This window comes from Triturus cristatus, chromosome 2_1 (assembly GCF_964204655.1).
Source record: "Triturus cristatus chromosome 2_1, aTriCri1.1, whole genome shotgun sequence".
NCBI lineage: Eukaryota > Metazoa > Chordata > Amphibia > Caudata > Salamandridae > Triturus > Triturus cristatus.
Window position 1 is genome coordinate 1,073,862,199 of NC_140581.1, and position 19,816 is coordinate 1,073,882,014.

The window sequence follows — 19,816 nt, forward strand, 5'->3', positions numbered from 1 at the left end:
ATTGCAATCCTACCGCAGTAGGATAGAGGTTAAGGCAGTTGAAGTGCAAGATGTTTAGCAGCAGATGTGTTTTTTAGATCTGGAGTTAGCCAAGACCTTTTGATTTTATTAGAAATATATATATAATGTACTTATAGGAGCATTCAGCCATCCCTCTCCATCCATAGATGTGTTGTTGTGTCATTCACATTTATTATAGCCGGTTGCAGCATACAATATGGGGCAATGGGTCAGCCCACTTCAGCCATTGGCTAACGCCAATTAAAGTGACAGCATTCTTTGACTAGGAGCACATCTGCACACACAGTTGTTCCCTTTAGCTCAAGGCTTGTGGGCCTCTTTCTCCTTTCATTCCTTCAATAAATTTATTGGCAGCATGCTTGGGTCCTTCATATTTGTTTCCCCACTGCCTGTAGACAACATTAAGCGCTTCCACTGATTTGATGTCTTGACCCAAGAGACATTCTATTACTGTATCCTGGCCAGATTTTCATGTTTCTGATTAACACTACCTCAGGCCAGAATGAAAACTGCCAATAATTATATTTTCCGAAGATGCTCTTTTAAAATCTCCAACTCCTGGTTCTTAAGACCCTTAATGAGTGTTTTGCTTTGACTATCAGTCCACACTGCAAGCGTTGTCAGTTTCATAACACGTGACTGGTTTTGACTTCACTTTCAGTTTAACCCCTTCGATGCGCATGACGGAGCGGTTCCGTCATGCGCGTCGGTTGCGCTGTGCGCATGACGGAACCGCTCCGTTATGGCCCCGCCCGCGCACAGAACCTTCAGCACAGCGCGGAAATCTGCGCTGCGCTGAAGGGGTCAATGTTCGGTGACCTGAAAACAGCATTGTGCACCATTAAACTTTATTTCAATATTTTGAAAGTGCTTGTCTTAACTTTTGATAATGTTGAGCAGCTGACTTATACAGAGGCAGAAAATGTACATCATCTGCAGGACACATTTTAAATGCAGGCCGGTGGACACAGTTGCTTAGCCCAGCTAATCTTCTCTGTTGTATTTCAGCCCATATGTAAGTTCTTCTTTGCATGAAAACATGCAGTAATAGTTAAAACTTTGTGGTGTTTGTTATCATCCAATAGGTGCTTTAGATCATTATGAATGGGCAGGCACTGTGACATCTTCTGAGAAAGAAAGTACACATTCTCACCTTCAGGAAAGAGTGAATAACATATATGTTCACTGAAAAAAACAAAGGTTAAAGTAACGTTATAGTTTGGTAGCAACGTAACTATTGAAACTATAAAAAACACAGAAATTTACTAGTTCTAGTTATCTCACGTACCCACAACTCGTGCACCAAGATAACTATGACTCACACCCGCTACCATGCAGTTTTCCCATCAATAATTTCATTGCAGTTGTTGCAGTAATATTATCAATGATGTCATAGAAGATGTCATGAGTGAAGTAATAGTCATGCACTCACCTGGTCCCAACCATGGAGACAACACTGGAGCCGTTGCTGGACCTCCTGTCCTCCTGAAGACAGGACATGCCAAAGGAAGCTGTCCTCTGGTGGAAAGAGGGGTTGGGATAAAATAACAAAAGAGAGACCTGCGGTACTGGATCTGCTCAGCAGCTTGGCGATACTGCATAACAGGAGTTTGTTACTTCAGACACCTGTGTCTGCGAGGTAGATACACACTGAACCTGAGCCTCTGGGTTTGCGATGATGCAATACACTGGAAATAACAAGAGGAGGCAATTACCATCAGCACACTAACAGGTCTCAACATACAATGACCATGCACTGACATCAGATACATACTTACAGGTTTCTCCAGCAGCACAGCATGACAGCAAAATGGCCAAAATTACAGATTGGAGTGAGACACTCCTAAGGACAACACTGGGAACATAGGTTGAAGTTAATGGAACTCCGAAAGTAAACTCGGAAAACAGGTTGAGTTAATAGCACTCCAAAAGTAAACGCAGTGCATTGGTTGGAGTTGTTAGCACTCCCAAAGGTAAACTCGGTGCATAGATTTAGGTACAAGGTTCATACAAATATCAAATACTCAGAAGTGCTTTCTCTTGAAAATACTGTTCATTCAGAGAAACAAGGAATTAAGGGTCTGATTTAGATCTTGGTGATATTACCACCAATTCGCCGCAGCTGAGGTCACAAATACTCCATCAAGCTGACAGTGTTCTAACCTCTGTATTTAGATCTATGGTTGTACAGTTGCCATCCGCGTCGACAGAGTGTACTCCATCGCGCTAGCGGTAATCCGGACCCGAAGCGGCAGACTCCAGTGCTGGTGATGGGCACTCTGTCACCGGCAAGGCGCCGACCATATTTAGAAAAACACATTTTAGCTGACGTTGTACCAGCGGCAGTCCCATGATGGCTGGAGTCTGTCATGGGACCCAGTCAGCATTAGACTATGGTTGCAGCTACTGGATGGGTGATAGCAGCCTGCACCTGATGTATATTGGACAATTGGGAACACCTGCAAAACACACACGACGGTTGACAGACGTCCAAAGCAGATGAGGATTTCTAGAGGTGTAAGTGTTTCAGACGTGGTCTAAAGCGGTGTCTGCTATATTGTTTTGTGCTAAAGGTTGTGTGAGAAGCTGTTTTGGTTTATGATGTACACTTATGTAAGTGGGTACCTTGCACCAATCCGGACAACCCTTATGGTGATTTTAGTGGTCTTAGACAACCTTAGAAAGCTCTCTAAGTGATAGCTGTGGAGAGCAGCCTTCAGGCTTAGTCCAGGAGAAGTGTAAAGCAGCTTGTTTTACCAGAACATAATTTTATAGGAATAGATTAAGTGAAAACGAACCACACAGTGTATTTATAAAAAAATGAATTTATTTTAAGACACTCACTAACCGATACAGATATCTCCTAGCCGGAGATATACACAATGCACACATTACTTTTCAATAGAAACAGGTAAGTAGCACGCAATACGCAGTGGTCACCAGGGAGACCAAACCATATACTAAAATAGTGGTATGCGAACCACGACTCGAGTCAAGCCTATACCCAGAAGACGTAGAAGTGCTGGGGACCCAAGAAACCACACAAGGTAAGTAACTAGGAGCACAAGGAGGCAGTGTGCAGAGTGGCAACACGACCGTAGGATCAATGCAAGTCAATGGGTAAGTCGCAGTTGCAATTTTAAAGAAGAAGGACCCTTCCCTGTGGACCCTGAAGAAACCCCACAGAAGGCAGAAGGTTGAAGATCCACTCCACCCGTTGATACCCTAGGAACCAGGATACATACACAAGCGGGTGCTTAGGTGTGATGTGGCGCCGGAAACCGCAGTCGAACCCAATGGAGGACTTCAGTAAGATGCCGCTGCTGGGGAAGGTGAAAGTGTCCTGTGGAACACAAAGGTGGATTCAGGAAGAGAAGTACCTGCAAGCAGAGGGAACAGAGTCTATGCCACTCAGGAGTGACCAGGAGGCACAGAAGATGAATGCCCACTGATGTCAAGTGTTGCAGGGAAGCTGACGATGACCTTGAGTCTGCAGCTGTGCGGACCAGGCAACATCGCCGAATATGAACTGTGCCACATCGGCCGTAGAGAGTTGCGGGGTCGGTGTCTGTCAGAAGCATCAACAAGCCTTGGCAACTGCAACCATTATGGAAGTCGAAGATGGTACAATGTCGGGACCAGCAAGGACCAGGAGACTCATCAACAACAGGGGAGTCAGGGCAGGCACCAAGCAATCAGCAGAGCCCAAAGAATTCGAAGATGACCCTTAAGAGGACCCACATGCTGAAGGCACTGGAGTCGCAAGAGGACCTCGAGCAGCTCACCAGCTCACCAAAGATGCAGGCCCACGGTGCAAGTGATGTGGTGAGGACGAAGATCTTGGTCACCAGAGATGCTTGAGGTTGGGGCTACTTGGAGCCCGAAGATCTTGGCAGAAGGAAGCCAACAAACCTTTGCAACAGCAAGTCTACGTGGTGTACAAGGGTTAGGTTCCTGCGGCTCCGACGAGGGATAATGGCCTCAAACGTAGAGAGAGGACAGGGCCGGCCTCGAGGGATGTGAAGGACCACAGCCTGTGTTACTGAGCCTTTTGGAGTCTGTGGGAGCCCAGGATCAGCAGACCGGTCAGCTTAGTTGCTGTGCCTGCAGATGGAGGGAAATGACTCCTTCACTTCAAGGGAGATTATTTAAGGTGTCTTGGATGCCCACAGGCCTTGGAAGGTTCCTGTATAGTGCACAGGCACAGACTTTGCAGCAGACGAGCAGGGCGACTAAATCAGTTGCAGCCTTGATGCCCAGAGCGAAGTCCACAGTGCCCAGACGGCTGAAGAAGAAGTGGTGTCTGATATGATTCTTGTCCCAGAGCTAATCTAGGTACCCACCCTCAGGTAAGCCCTTACGTACCCTAAGAAAAGGGTTGGGATGATTCAGGGTTCCCTCCCAGGGGAGGGGTCAGACAGTGGGAAGGATACTCCCACGTCCTTTGTCCGGTTTCGCGCCAGAGCGGGAGCCAACAGCTCCCTGAGCTGGTTTGACTGGACTATGCAAGGAGGGCACCAAGTGTGCCCATCAAGCAGACTGAGTGGTGCTGGCAAGCGCTCTGGAAAGTGGTCACACCTCCCTGTGACAGGATACCTATTGTACTGTCCTCCCCTGCTCGAGCTGGGCTCAGCAACAGAAGGGCAGAATCTTGTCTCTGGTCAGCAGCAGCCATGTTGTGCTGTCAGGGTCTGGAAGACTGGTACAGGGAGCACTGAGGGCCTCCCGGAGGTGCTTTACTGTGCATGGAAACATACCTCCCACACCGTTTATGGTGTTGGGGTAAGATTCCTACATGTTTGATACCAAGCATGATACGATTTGGTACAAGTAGTTTCGAGATGGTCATCACGTAATGACGCGGTGTCCTTCTATATGCAATATGGTTGTCTCACAACATGGGAGAATGGATTCCGTAGGTTGTAGGGGTGTCCTGCTCATGCAGGGGCACCCTCACACTTAGAACCGAGCACCCTGCCTTCAGGATTGAAAGGCCGACCTTAGGGGTGACTTATAGTTTTTAAGTGCAGTGACCTTAGCTATAGGTAGGCTGTCCGGAAATCGGTTAAAACCGATTGTGCCCGACAGTACCCTACTGGCTGAAAATCAGCTGACCCGGTTTAAACTGAATATCCCTGATTTTCATATTTGTTGCACCTCTTGGCCACTTGGTGGAGCCAAAGCAGTACAATGGCCCCCGCTCGAAGTTCATATGGCAGCAGGAGTGGAGCAATGGGCGGGAGAGGAGGTAACCATGTGTGATAATGGGGGGTAGGGACGTCCAGGCACTTGCTGCCTGCCTGCCTGCCCCTGGGGATTCCCAGTCCACGCTGCCCCCACTGCGAGATTAACTGACTAACATATCCACCACTCAAATGACTTTTATATTTCACTACACTAATTCAACACTAATCCTATGGGTTCCAGAGTAGCGTGCTACTCACCAAAAAAGCGCTTCAAAACCCCATCAGGGGTAGCAAGCGCCATATAACTAAAAATTTCTTCCCCTCTTCTGTCCCACCACCTACCCTTCTCGATCCAAATAATGAAATAACATATCCACCACTCAAATTACTTCATATTTCACTACACTAATTTTAAACACTAATCCTTTATAAGTTCCGGAGTAGCGTGCGAAGGGGCGCAATACAGGGAGAAATGCAAGGGAGGCTGGAGGTAGTTTGTGCAGGTGGTTTGGGAGCGGACGGTCACCTTCATGAAGGCGGGGAGCCTCTCATGGCGCGAGGCAGTAAGGACACACGGAGATGATGCTGGAGATGGAAGAAACAGTGGGTGGCGCACTGGTGGGCACACACAGGCGGCGGAGCGTGCAATAATTTGAGTGTCTGAAATGGCGGCAGCGAAAAGATTACAGAAGGCTAATTGCGCCCCCCCCGTTGACGGACAGGGAGCAAGGAAGATTGTCTGGGTGGTGCCTGGGACCTGCCAGTGCTACACCGGGAGGGGGGGGCATAATGTTGGGCCACAGGAGAGGCTAATTTGGCCTATTAGCTGCACCATTTGTTGGGGGTACTCGTACGAGGAGACCGGCAGTTAGGTCAGGGTCTGCGATAACATAGTCAGTTCTCCTCCCTCTAAAATTCAAAGGTTGCACACACCCCAAAAAAATATGCAGAAAAAAGCAACTGTTAAACCTTACTCTGGTTATGCATTGGCTCTACTATGAAGTTGCCTTAATGAAGCGCCAAAGTGTTAGACATTCCAAATAATATTTGATAAAATATTTTAACTCTAACCATTTTTGCTCTCGTGCCAACCCCAATCCCCATGCATTTTCAAATGCAGCAGGCTGCTAATGCATGTATGACTACTGTGCTGGTTTTGTTTCACTTGCATTTGTTTGGTAAAATGCACCTCATCGCTATTGTTGTTGGGAAAAGAAGCAGCTTCTGGACTCCTTCTCTTGGGAGAAATTGAATGACCATATTTTTCAATTCATGTTGCTCTTCTTTCGTTATTGTGAATTGTCTGTTTTCCAAAGATTCACTAAAGAAATATTGTATGGTGTACTACAATAAGTTTGACTTGTAAAAATGTATTTGGACCTCATATACACTGTACGTACACTGTCTATATACCATGCATCAGTGAAGAAAGGAAGCAAAACACCGGTAAAACTCTGTTTCTGCTGTTTTTCATGGTGCGAAAATGAGTAACTACTGAAAAGCACTGTTTGTTTAAGATTTTGAAATCACTGGAAAACACTGAAAAAACACCACCAGAATTTACCAAAAATAGAAACTGAAAACAGGAAAGCCTATCTATAAGGAAACCTGTATCCTTCCTAAGTGGTGCTAGCACCAGCTTACACAGGCTGCAATGTCAGGCCTGTAGTTTCAAATTGAGTGATCTCCCAATGGTGGCGTAATATATGCTTCAGCCCATGGGGGAACCCTGGTGTACGTAGGCCCTGGGTACCTTAGTACCATATACTAGGGACTGATAAGTGTACACCAGTGTCCAATCTGGGATGTACTCAAGTACTTACCATACCAATTTCGGGGAGAAAGCACAGAGACTAGGGTCCTGATTAGCAGGATCCCAGTCAGACTAGTCAGAAACAGAATAGCCCAGGCAAAAAGTAGGGGTAACCATACAAGCAGATCCTACTTTCCTACAGGTTGTCACTAGAATCCTCATCACAAGCCAAGTACTGTTTTGAGCAGACACATTCCTGCATACAAAAACAGGGGTGCCTGCATTTTCTCCATGTCATGAGGGACATTTGTATCAAACATGCCTCATTTCAGGATTGGATCAGGTTTGATGCTCCATCACAAATGTGAGAATTTAATTTAGGCCCTACTCCTGCTGACATGGCATAGTAAGTACCAAAGAGACAGTTCATGTTTCAGACTTTACATTGGTAAGTTGGTACAATGAAAATAGTATTATGAGCATCTGCACCAAAAGGACTGGAAACGTGTTCAATGGCATCATTCCTTATCTGAAATATGTTTCAATAGCTAACTTCAATTAATTTGATGGAGACAGTAGCAGATTGTCATGAAATCTCAGGCCTTCCCTAAAGAACATGTAAACAAGTCTGTGTCAGGCAACATGAATTTTCATGGCAGACTACTGAGTCAAACAGACAGGAATGTGGCCACATTGGTGACATTTAGGTGTCCTTAGTTATGTCCAGATGAGAAAGCAATGATGATGAGAAAAGTGATTCTTAAAAGGACAATTGCAGATGGAAGGTTCCATCACATAGATGTTGGGGTATCCCATATTGATAAGTCAACATCAGGGCCAAAACATGTCCCTTTTGGATATGTGGAAATATTTGTGCTCTGTACTGAAGTGGTTTAAGAATCTATCCAGCAGTATGTATTTAATAATGCTACCAAAGCCATTTGTCATGCAGAGAAATAAAAGTGGTTAAGAAACGAAATGCATACATTATAAGGGAGCTTACATGGGGATTTTTTAGACTTAGAGCATATGGTTCATGTAATCCATCCCTACAGGCGTGAGATACTGAAGATTAGGAGGACAAGTTTGAGTGCCCTTGAAGCTGGTTTACTATGTAGACTTGGCAAATACTTTGGGCCCGATTCAAAGAAGTAATCTGAGAAAACATCCTAATGTTAGTACTTTTGGTATTCACAGAAGGCACTTAGTAGTAAAGTTAGGATTTTGTCTTAAGTCTGTCTTAAGTCTGTCCTAAGCTTGTCTTAAGTTTGTCTTAAGTCTGTCTTAAGTCTTTCTTAAGTCTGTCTTAAGTCTGTCTTAAGTCAAACTTAAGACACAATCATTGACTGTGCTGGTGTGAGGCTTTTTGTTGTTTAAGTCCTCGCCATTCCATACTGGCAGCCCATTCACTCCTTGTCTGCTTCCCAATAGAGGAACGTATCTTTAGGCATTGGGTTGGAACTTATCTTTGGACGCTGAGAGAGTTTGTAGTGAGTGAACAAGAGTGATAAATCTCCCATCTACAAATAATCCTGTTCTCCAAGACATACTGCTCACTTTTTTCTCGGGTGGAGGTATCTCTAGAATGATTCCAGATATACGAGTAAGAAGTCTTTGTAGAGCACTGTGGGAAAATGTTCTGTTCTTTTTGCTTTACAAATGGTAGCTTTAGAAAGGTGGTAGGTAAAAAATCTGATAGGATTCCGGGAGATGGGACCAACAAGTGATCTATTAAGCCAGGAATTCACCTCAATGACATGCAAGAAAAGGAGGCTGGTCCCTTTATCATTCCTCCTAACATTGTTTTCAGAGATGCACCTGCTTTCTGGTGTAAGAAACAAAACATTGGCTGCAGTGGCCATGACTAGTCTTCCATTTTCCTAGCTTCTCATAACATATTATAATCTTTTTAGACTCTAGCGTAGTCTTTGCTGTTTGACTTTATATATTCATCTGTTTATTAAGAAACATAGATGCTGTGATAGCTCAGAAACTTCAACCCCCTCCAGTCTGACATTATTATGCTTACCCTAACACCAGAGATTATATGTAGTTTCCAGTTCCCTCTTTGATCTTACATCTATATACCTATCAACAAATACCTATATCCTGAGGGTACATAAGGCTCTCCAGCCCCATGCACTCTGGCATTTCTCTGTAGGTCGCAATGCCAAAAATTCTGCTTACCACCCAGCTCTTTATGTTGGCTTATAACTTCAGAAGCATGTTTGCTGAGGGTTAACAAGATCGGCAACCACATATGACCTGTGTCCTGAAAGACACGATAGTGTCCAATTCCAGGCTCTGGATATTCACTCTGGGGCAATCAGAAGGCTATATCTACACGAGGCGAGGTTATCCCAACCCTGTGCACTCCCCCGCCTTGGTGTATTTAAGACCTGTTCCCAAAGTCTCTTCATGCCTCTGGACAGCTACCACATGCACTCTGGACCTCATAGTCCGAGAAATCCCCCTTCTGGCAGTAGGACCCCTCCCTTGGTCCCAATACCCCATGAGACTTAGGGGCTGATTAGGATGGCGGGCGGACTTTCATCCACCTGCCACCCTATCGTAAACAAGACTACAGGACATGCTGTCAGCTGTCCCGACAGGCTGTTGGCGGACCCAACAGAGGCATTAGAATGTGACCGCCCTCACGGCCGTCGCAATGCCTATGTTTTGCATTGCCGCGAGTGCAGCTGGCTGCAGCACATGCTGCAATGCAAAATGGGGACACTTTACATATCCCTGCACTACGTGGCAGGCACCATGTGGTGGTGCCTGCCACATGGTGCAGGGATATGTAGGGGGCACCTATGGTGCCCCTCAAAACCCACAGCTTAGGGCCAAGGGGTAAGGGGGCCGCTACAGGCCCCCAAAGTCCCTTTCCGCCTGCCTTTTCATGGCGGGTTAACTGGCATGAAAGGCGGGCAGAAATAGACATCATAATCCCTACGGCGGTGCCTGGCAGGCACCGCCACAATTGTAGGGATTGGATGTCCCTCCGACCCACCGGCGGGCTCAAGGAGCCTGTCAAATGCATGGCGGTTGGTCTTACCGACCACCACTAATCTCCGCCATGGCAATATGGCGGGCAGAATACATGGTTTTGATGGAGGTGGGACCGCCACCGACGGGCTGTCCGGGGCGGTCCCACAGTCATCTTAATAGGCCCCTAAATCATGAGATTATGCCATGTCATGAGACTATGTCATCCCAGTACTCAGAGTGTCTTTTAGTGACGGTGTCTTTTAGGTTTTTCATGTTCTCATCCATTGTAACTGTTTGTGTGTGCTGAACACAACTCCACTGGGGTATTTATATATATTTATAGTGAGGACAAGTTTATATAATATGAACATGAGTGCAGACATTTTTTTTTAAATCCACCTGACTTTATACAATGATTGTATGAGGAATTTTCCTTGCACGTTCTGACATTGTACATTTAATTTTTTTCTCTCCATGTCCTTGGAAAAGTACTGAGTGGCTGTTAGAATTATTACACTTTGTTAATCATTTGTGTTTCTCTGAGATGGAAAGTCACTCTGGTCTTTTTCCATTCCCTTATCTTGAATATGTAGTGTGGTTAGCTATTCTTTTTGAATGTATAACTGGAAGAAATTTTCCGATGGATTAGGGGGAGGGAAGTGAAGGGGTGTAGGCAGACTTGTTTAAAGTATAGTATAAATATGAAAGGAGAATTCTGTGTGGTCATTCACTACCTACACAGAATAGCTTTTTCCTTGTGGGTCTTGCATCTGTTCAAGCTTGAATAAACCAAATGTTTTACCTCCAGCTCCCTGTACTCCATTTGATTTAAAGTGGACAAGAGGTGCGTTTTCTCAAATGGTGCCCAACGTTGGACCTCTACGTGGGAAATCCAATAGCATTTATGTCTGTGGCTGAGGTGACACGACCCGAGGTAGAAGGATCGCTGGGGCCCCTGCTGATGAGACTAGTTTCTTGCAGCTGCCATCTGAAGTCCCGAACTGCTGTCTCTCAGCAATAGGATCTCCCCGGCAGAGGTTCCAAACTGGTGAAGCGAAAAGTGGCTGAATTGCAGAGTACAGAGAGCCAGACTTCTTGAGCAACTACCTGATGAGATTGTTCTGAGATATTTTGTAACAGGCGTTTTGAATTATTGATTAGTTATTGGTTGTTAGAAATGGGATTTCTGGTTGGCTAGGGCATGCGCCTAAGCCAGGCAGAAACCACCACTCTAGTCAGGGCAAGGGAGTTACACGCTGAAGATAACCCCTGCTCACCCCCTTGGTAGCATGGCACGAGCAGTCAGGCTTATCCCAGAGGCAATGTGTAAAGTGTTTGCGCAGCTCACACACACAGCAGCGACACACTAGGCACACTACAAAAGAAACTCCACACAAGGTTATATAAAAAATAGCCTTTGTATTATCATAAACACATTGGAAAACAATCATAATTATACACTGTGCCAACTGGCACTAAGTAGTAATTCACAAGGGGATTTTATACAGGACATGGCCAATTGGGCCACTGTCAGAACCATAAGAACAGGTAAGTAATATAAACCAACCAGTAGCTACTGGCATTAGCAGTTAGCACATATCACATTAGGCATAAACACATTAGGCATCACCATAAGCATAAACACATTATCCAACACATTAAGGCTTTGCGCCCTACCAGTACCGCAGGTAATCACAGGTCAACTGGCCTTCCTCGGGGGCCCATCTGGGACTTCCCCGCAAATGTCCTTTGTCCAAAAGTCAGGGCTCTCAGCTGCCACAGCAGCAGGGTGCAGGCCCCACAGACCAGCACCAGAAATGAGGATGAGAGTGCAATCCACCCGGGACACTCCAGAAACCAGAAACAATGCCCCCATTGTTCCAGCTGCCCGCAATCAGGAGGTGCAGCTGGGTCGCAAGTAGGCACCAACAGAGTGCCTCTAGCTGCCTCTGCAGCTAAAGACAATGTGCACAATGCATTGGAGGGCGGGGGTGCATCTCACCCCTTCCTCTTCATCTAAAAGAAATGGCCCCTTTGTTGCAGCTGCCCGCGCTCTCACGCTGCAGCTGGAAAAATCAGCTTTGGCACTATAGTGCCTCTTGAGCCCCACTCCGGGACTCTGGAAACCAAGTGCCTCCTTCACCGGGGCTCTTCCGGTGCCACGCCGAGGCACAAACAATGCCCAAGTTCAGCCCCACTCACCGGGCTCTTTGTGGACTCCTCCGGTCTCTTTGTTACAGGATTCAGGCACCGACAGTGTGCCTCAGCAGGCCCTCACTCATGGGGCCTCTCCTTACTTTGCCCGTTCCTTTTGTGCGGCCGCAGGAGACCGCGAGGCTTTGACTCCGGCAGACTCCACTCATGGTCAGGCTTCCGCCCTGCCTGACTTCCGGCACGGCACTCGGCACAAAGGCCCTTGTTGCTACGGCAACTCCCAATAAGGCTTCCTTGGGGCAAAGCCCCGCCCCAGATCAGGCTCTAGCCTGACTTCCTTTTCACGGCGGGGCGTCCCTCCGAGGCACAGAAATGCGGGGTAGTCTCCCGCTTCACTTCCAGGCAACGTGGGAGAATCCCCACGCCGGGATTCTCTCAGAATACTTCACAGCGCTGCAGGGCACAAGGGCTCCTCCCGTTTTCTTGTCAGGCAGATAGTCCTGAAGCGCTCACAAGGCGCTACGTCCAGAGCCTCCTTGGGCCCAGGCATGCCGGCTCACGGCCCTCCATCGGAGGGGCAGTCCCTCGTGGCGGTTTCTCCTGGGGCCCAGCAGGTACAAGCAGCACCCCAAAACAGCACACAGACATGGGGTCACAGCCCCAATATTTATACTAAGATGTCTTTGTTCTGCCCTGGCACAGGGCTTGGGGGAACCAGTCCCAACTGGTTCTGGGGGATACTGAAGCACTTTGTGTATAGTGTTCACACCCTCCTTTGTCAGGTTGGGCTCAGTCCTCAGACACACCACAGGGGGGCGGAGCCAGCATTGAACAAGTCAGGCACAGACCTATTCAGGGTCAGGGGCTACTCCTCCCACTACTCCAAATGCAGATCCTCCCATTCAGCCTAGCGCTGACTCACCCAGCCCCTCAGGAGCCACACACCTCACCAGCCCCTGTCACTCCAGAGTCAGACATGCAATACACATCAGGAAGGCAAAGACACACAGCACACAGAAATTCCAACTTCTAAAAGTGGCATTTCTCAACTAGTGATCATAAATCTGCGCACACCATTGCGCAGCATCTATTATCACTATTCCAAACATATCAAACTTGACCATGCTGCTCCTTTTATATCAGGAATTACCACTGAAACACTTATCAGGGAATCCCCAATGTATTCCTCTGAGAGGGCAGCCTTAAAATAGTGAGAAACCAAAATGGCTGTTTGTCACTACCAGGACATGTCACACACTTAAAGTACATGCCTTACCTTTTACCTACAATGCACCCTGCCCATAGGGCTAGCTAGGGTCTACCTTAGGGGTGACTGACATGCAGTAAAAGGGGGGTCTCAGGCGTGGCACGCACTTTAGGTGCCACGTCAAAATATGGGACAGGTGTGAACTTGTGGAACAGATTATGGCATCAATCATACTAAGGGATTTGAGATGGCCGCTGGATGGTTCATTTGATCTAGATAAAATTCAATATTTGCAACAATGTTTGTTTGAGAAAAAGATCAGACAAGCAATGTGGGACAGTTTTAATAAATGGGAAAAACATGCTACTATGTTAGTAATTAAAGAACAAAAAGAGAAGGAACGAGAACAGAAAAAGGGAGTGTTGCAGAAAGCCAAAGCATATGATCAGTATAAAAAAACTGAAAGTATTGAATATATGGACAGAGGGATTAGAATGACCACAAACAAGACATACGTGACACAAGAGAAAGAACATGTGGACAAGGATGAGGTATTAGAGAGACTGCTGGAGAATCCCCCACCATATGTCCCACAGGTTCCCATACCTGCCGCACAGGCACAAAATGTACCACTACAGATGGGTCAGCAGGGACATGCACTTCTAGTACCCATTTTAAATGTACCAATCCCTCCTGCTTCATCACCAGGTCACCAACTGCCTGTCCCACCCAGACCAATACTTAAATCGTCTGCTTTTAAACAGCAGTCACAAGCAGGACGCGATACCTGCACCAAATGTGTTGACTACCCCTCAGGTACATTTTATACCAAGGCTAGTGACTGGACACCCCCCTTCTGCATCCCAATCTGCTGGAAAAACGCCTGCAGGTACCCCACCTTTGGTTCACAAGCATAGTGGGAATTTGAGAGTTGGACTGGGAATTGGAGGGACAGACCTAATACTAGATATGGATCACAGAGAGCTGATCCAGAAGAGTTAAAAAGGATAGCCCATAGATGGATGGATGACATAAATAATGCCACCATGAATACTGTTATGCCAACTGTAAATAGGTTTGATGTTTTCAGCAAAATGTACTTATTCAATATATGACTGAAAGGATAGAGGACTGGTGGACATGGTGTAATACAAATACCCCACAAGAGGTGTTACAATTGTGGCATGATGCACAAGGTCACATGATCCCTTCCCCAGATGTCCCAGGGGCTGTTGAAAATTGTTTGCATTGGGGTGTCAAGGTTAGAAGAAAATATCAAAATATGAATGGGGAATAATCCATGAGGGAAATACACCCCCTTCGTGTACCCCCTGCTTCTGTTGGTGTTCCTGTTCAGAACCTCATTCCTCAATTTGTTCATACTCCTTAGAGTAGGTATGAATTAATGGCAATAAAGAAAGATTTTCAGCAATTACTTCCAGAAGGAAAAAAGGGTCTAAGGGAATAGTTTACCGACCAACAACAGTTCAAATCCCCTATATCAGTCAATTGGAAAAACAAATAATGAACTGGTGGTCACAGAGGAAAAATTAAGAATTAAAGTGAGGGAGCAAGAACTGGAACGTAAATATCCAACAGTGCGTTAACTAAGCCTGAATCTATCAACAGAGGTGAATGTATAGAAAACAGGAACACAGACCAGTCAATTGGATTTCCATCAACTGCCAAGAGAGGCCCGTGTCATCACTTGGTCATCCTTAGGTCTTGTTACTACTCCTCTAAGCCTAGAGGCAAGCGTAGTAGCCAGGATTGGAAGAAAGGCAAACAAGAGCAAGCCAGAAAGAGAAATTGACCAAGGTCGGTCATATGTATCTCAAGTGATGGAAAACGTATAAAAGGGAATTGCAGTGCAAGTGAGAGATAAAAAGGGAGTTGGGAGGGAGAATTTTGTTTTAATGTATGTCTCTCTGCCAATCCAGTTAAAAACGTGTAGCGGCAACTTTGAACAAATAAGTTGCATTTACAGAAGGGTCAACTAGTTTCAGCCTAAAGGGATTAGGTTCCCGGCTTTCTTCAGGACCAGATTATAATAGCTACTGCAAAAACAGTGAAAAAAAAGGGGAAAGTGTGACATGTTGTCTCACAATACAACCTGATAAAGTTGGTTCTCTGGACAAGTAGGGTGTATTTCACTCCTGTTGGAAAAAATGAGAAAAATATAGACATATGACACTGGATATATGCGCCAAATTCAGTTCAAGTATTCCTCACAAAAACATTCATTGTTTCTCCATGTACAAGTACCATAAAGTGTATCCTGTATGTAGAGTGCATAGAACTCACCTTACTTGTGTGAGTATCTGACCTCACCTCACCCGGTAACGAACTCAGGTAAAGGAGACCCCGCCCTGAAAGCATTAATCAAGCATAGCATATCAGTCAACAAATACGTAGATCAACAAGGTATATAAGCATTGCTGATATCTTGTATTATTAAAAAAGCGGTCATAGCCAAAGTCTCAGTCATAAGTTTAGTTATAAGGTAGCTCACAGGGCATTTAGAAAGGCGACAACTGTTGGAGTGTGGACATCAAACCAACTTGGACAAAGTAGCTCATGTTAGCTCATTTACCAATGTTCTACCATGATGGCGTTCACTTGCCTGGGATATACCCCACAGAGAAGGGGCAAAAAATCATGGGCAAGTCACAGAGAAGACGGTGTATATCTCATTCAACGCCACAAGTAGAAAGTGCGCTTTCACACAACTACAAATACGGTTATGCTGAAAGTCGTACATAGATGGTACGGGCAAACATTAAACTAATCCCATGCCGAGTTACGTTTTGCTGGTATGTTGGAAACCAAGGGGTCAATCAGCAACCCCGCTTTCCTCACCGTCGATGCCTCGGTCCCTCCTGGATAAGTAGGAGGTACCGAGGAGGCGACCGGCTCGAGTTTAATGCGTACAATCTCGAGGGTATGGTGAAGGCGAGTGAATGGCAAAATAGCGATAGAGCCAGCTCATTGTTCCTGGATGAAATGGTGCGTTCAAGCCTGATAGCTACTGTAGAATTGCATGGTATCAGTCAAGCCAGTATAAAGTTGTGCACTATCACGAAATCAGAAATGCGACCATACTGAAAGTCGTGTATATACGATTCGAGCAGGCAGAAGCTCGAAACGCTTACTGTTCACATGCCGAACATCATTTTGCGAGCATGTTAAAAACCAAAGGGTCAGCCAGCAACAACGCTTACCTCTCCGTCGGTGACTCGGTCCCTCCTGGGTTGGTGGGAGGTACCGAGGACCCTTCTGTAAATGCAACTTATTTGTTCAAAGTTGCCGCTACACGCTTTTTAACTGGATTGGCAGAGAGACATACATTAAAAAAAAATTCTCCCTCCCAACTCCCTTTTTAACTCTCACTTGCACTGCAATTCCCTTTTATACGTTTTCCATCACTTGAGATACATATTACCGACCTTGGTCAATTTCTCTTTCTGGCTTGCTCTTGTTTGCCTTTCTTCCAATCTTGGCTACTACGCTTGCCTCTAGGCTTAGAGGAGTAGTAACAAGACCTAAGGATGACCAAGTGATGACACTGGCCTCTCTTGGCAGTTGATGGAAATCCAATTGACTGGTCTGTGTTCCTGTTTTCTATACATTCACCTCTGTTGATAGATTCAGGCTTAGTTAACTCACTGTTGGATATTTACGTTCCAGTTCTTGCTCCCTCACTTTAATTCTTAATTTTTCCTCTGTGACCACCAGTTCATTATTTGTTTTTCCAATAAAGAAAGATTTGCCAGACTTTAGGAAAAACCCAAAGGGGTTTTATGAAGCCTTAGAATCAGCCACTAAATTATGTGGAATGACATTCAAGGACTTGGATCGATTTTTTGATGCCTTACTCCCCAGAGAAATATGGAATGGAATACGTAGACATGATGATGTAGCACATAGTGGTCAGGATTTGGCAACTGTGACGGGGAAAATAAAGTTTGTTGACAAATTTGTGAATAATTTGATGAAAGCATTAGTAGAGTTGATTAAAGTATCAGAGAGCACCTGGGCAGCTGAAGAACCTGCAGATCTTTTGGTAATGGCTACATAATTTGAGAAATACCAGAAAATAAAGAAAGAAAAGAATGATAAGAAACTTAAAGAATTAAAAACAAAGGTTTTGCTACAGCAAGCATTCCTAGACAGAGGAAGACAAAGGGGTATGGGAAATGTGAGTGGAGGTGGACATGGAAGAGTAGCTGGCAGAGCCTCATCAGCTCTTGCGCAGCAACACAGAGCAGGATTAGGCCAAAATCAGTATGCCTATTGCTTTCAAGAGGGTCATTGGAAGGATGAATGCCCTGGCCCACAGGGCCACGCAACTGTGGCAAGAGGAAGAGGTAGTTCAGTGCCAAGGGGTACAGGGAGAGGTGGCACAAATAGGCAAGATTTCACCCAGCGTCAGAATGACAACAGACGTCAGAATTATTTTGATAGTCAACAAGTTGACAGTGGTTTTTATACTGAAGATTTTACTGACATTGATTACAATACCTTTGAGTATTCACAATAGGACAGCAATGGAAAGGGTGGAAATAGGGTCATGATTCCAGTTAATCAAGCATGTTCATGTCCCCATGGATATAGAAGGGGAAGTACTCGACTTCCTTGTTGATACAGGTGCCACTCGCACCTCTGTGCCACATGACCAATTTCCAGGGGCTCCCCTCTCCGGCAGAATGAATACATCAGTTGGATTCTCAGGCATCCCCATCCAGAGCCCCATCTCCAAACCCCTAGATGTTACTCTAGGTCCCTTCACCACCTCTGCCCCATTTGTGCTTCCTAAAAATTGTGCTGAGAACCTATTAAGTCTAGACCTATTGAAAAGACTGAATGCTAACATTTATTGTTCACCTGATGGTGTCTTTATATCAATAGCTTCTGATAATTTTAGCAAATGTTTTACAATGACAGATGTAACTCACCTACCACCTGAATTACAGGCAATTAATAAAACAGTCTGGGTATCAGGAGATAATGATGTTGGTAAAATGGACATAGATCCCATAGTAATCACTGTTAAAAAAGGTGTTCCCTTACCTCGGATTCCTCAATACAAAATGTCCCGGGAGGGAGAGGAAGGTCTCAAAGAGGTTATCTCTGATTTAATACATAAGGGGATAATAAAAGAAACAGAAGGCAGCCCATGTAATATTCCTTTACTTCCTGTTCTTCCTGTTCTTAAAAAAACCACAGGGGGAACCCCTCATAAGTATAGATTAGTGATTGATCTTCGAGCTATAAATAAAAAGTTTCCCTAATATCCTGTTGTTCCTGACAGGAATTCTATTTTTACCATGATTCCGTCTTCAACCAAATATTTTACTGTGCTTGATTTAAAAAAATCATTTTTTAGTGTTCCCATTGCTGAAGGAAGTCAATACCTTTTTTCATTTTTATTTCAAGGGCGTTCCCTTACATTTTCACGTGCTCCTCAAGGGTGTACAGAAAGCCCTAGTATATATAGTCAAGCTTTGAAAAAACAATTAGATCTTTTCACCCCCTCAAAAGGCTCTGTATTACTCCAATACATTGATGATCTATTAATTGCCTCAGATACATAGGAATGTTGTAAGGAAACAACAGTTAATTTGTTACATCATTTAGCACTCCTAGGACATAAAGTGTCCTTATCTAAAATGCAATATTGTCAACAGGAGGTTGCCTATTTAGGTCACCTCCTGTCAAAAGGGGGCAGAAGGCTGCACCCACAAAGAATTGATTTGGTACAGAAAATGAAACATCCCCAGATTCAATCTGATGTTCGCGCCTTTATAGGTATGACTTCCTTTTGCAGGCAGTGGATACCTAATTTCTCTTTAATTGCAAAACCTTTGATTGCACTAACATCTAAGAATATTAGTAACCCACTCTCTTGGACAGATGAGTTTGAGCATGCTTTTCAATAACTAAAAAACGCTTTATGCAATGCACCTGCTTTGGGTAACCCTGATTATTGTAAGTATTTTTGTTTGTTTGTCCATGAGAAAGATGGCTGTGGTCTATCGGTTTTAACACAATCCCATGGGGGGAGAAATAAAACTTGTTCTTATTTTTCCTCCACATTGGATCCAGTAGCTAAGGCTTTGCCAAATTGTTTGCGCTCGGTAGCAGCTGCTGCTGTTGCAGTCAAACAATCTGAAATATACGTTCTAGGTCACAATTTGACAGTTATGGTACCGCACGCTGTGGATGTGCTACTAAACAAAACTCAGACCCAGCATCTGACCAGTGCACGTTTAACAGGGTATGAGTTAACACTTTTTGCTCCAACTATCATTCTGAAACGTTGCAATGTTTTGAACCCAGCCACAAGGCTACCCATCCCCAGTGATTCAGGGGAGAACACCATGATTGTGTGTTCACCACTGTAGAAGAGATCTAGGGACGGGTAGACCTAACAGATACTCCCATATCTGACCCGCAGGGAGAGTTATTTGTGGATGGTTCATGTTTCAAATTGCCAGAAAGTAC

General features: G+C 45.2%; 1 pseudogene; it reads left to right on the forward strand.

The window, feature by feature from the left end:
* LOC146866372 (caveolae-associated protein 2-like) overlaps positions 1-17,390 on the forward strand; it is a 45,400-nt pseudogene extending 28,010 nt beyond the window's left edge.
* Positions 17,391-19,816: the final 2,426 nt, after the last annotated feature.